We start from the raw sequence: 1,362 nt of genomic DNA, 5'->3' as shown, positions 1-1,362 counted from the left end.
CGGAACCCCCCCCCCCGCTCCTTAGGCCGCCCCCACCCACCAGTCGCAGCCAGCAGGGTACCCTGCGGCCGCCCACAGAAACGGTGCGGCGTGCGGCCCTCTGGCCATCCGCAGAGGGCCCTCTGGCCTGCGCTGGCTCCTCTCCAGGCCGGGTTTTTTTTGTTTTTTTTTGCCTCCCTGCCTTTTCTGGGGGCACAGCCCGCGTGGCGTGCCGTGGCAGGAGGAGACCGGGGAGAGGCTGGAAGAGGGCCCCCCCACATCCTTTGCCTGCCTCCTCTTCTTCCTCCAGAGCATCCTGGAGGGGCTGCAGGTGGAGCCCGCCTACAACCCCCTGAGCGTGACCAGCCGCCTGTATGAGGTGCTGAGGAGCAGCCTGGGCCAGCCCCCGGCCTCCAGGGCACAGCGTGCGGCCGAGCGGCACCTGCCCCGCCAGGTACGGGCGGGCGGGGGGGAGAGACATAGCCCCACGGCTCAAGGGGAGAGAAAGGGGCGCCTGCCACCCCGTGGAATAGGGCCTCACTCAGCAAAGCAGGCGCAGCTCCTCTTTTTAAAGTATCTGGCCTGCAGCTGGTGTTCCCCTCCTCTTGCACCCCCGCCGCTCCCTGCCGCCCAGGGATGAGCTGGGATGGGGGGGTGGAGGCTACCCGCAGCCCTCCAACTGACCGCCTCTCTGCCTTCCTCCCGTCCACAGCCATCCAGCCGGCAGCCCCAGACAAAGGCCAGGGCTGCTGTGGCCCCCCTGCGCATGGCCCCCCTGCCGGCCAGCCCGGGACCCCTCGCTCTTTGCTCCAGAGAGGAAGAGGACTTCACCGACTCCCCGTAGAACCAGCCTCTTCTGTCCCGGTGGGAAAGTTCCACTGGACCACCACCACCACCATGAAGCCCCTCAGAGCCTGCTACCCTGGCACCCTTCTAGAACCCTCCTCCGCTGCCCCAAGCCCTTCCTCCCCACATCACGCCCTCCCACAGCCTGCAGGACCTCCTGTCCCCTGCGCCCCTCCCTCCAGCCCTCACTTCAGGCCCTGCCCTGCCCCTCTCGACTTGCCCGCTTCCATCACTGACCCCTGCTGCCCAGGCGGCCATCCGAGGCCCGGAGAGCCTACAGGCCCCCCCAACACATGACAGACGGCTTCTGCTCCAGCCATCTATCCAGCCTGGAGTGCGCGCACGAGCACCACGCATGCCCCTTTCAGCTGGGAGCTCCCAGCACACACGGGCAGCTTGACTGGGGCACGCTGGTGGGCCCCAGAGCAACGTATCCCGAAGCCAGGGTGGCCCCCGCCCGCCAGCATGAACCGCGGGAGCTTTCCCTGCTTCTCCCCCTCCCCCCCCAAGAACACACACAGTTTTTTCTCCCCCTGC

Source organism: Gekko japonicus, unplaced genomic scaffold, assembly GCF_001447785.1.
Source record: "Gekko japonicus isolate JY-2015 unplaced genomic scaffold, Gekko_japonicus_V1.1 scaffold1756, whole genome shotgun sequence".
In the NCBI taxonomy this organism is placed as follows: Eukaryota; Metazoa; Chordata; class Lepidosauria; order Squamata; family Gekkonidae; genus Gekko; species Gekko japonicus.
This window is presented reverse-complemented; position numbering follows the sequence as displayed.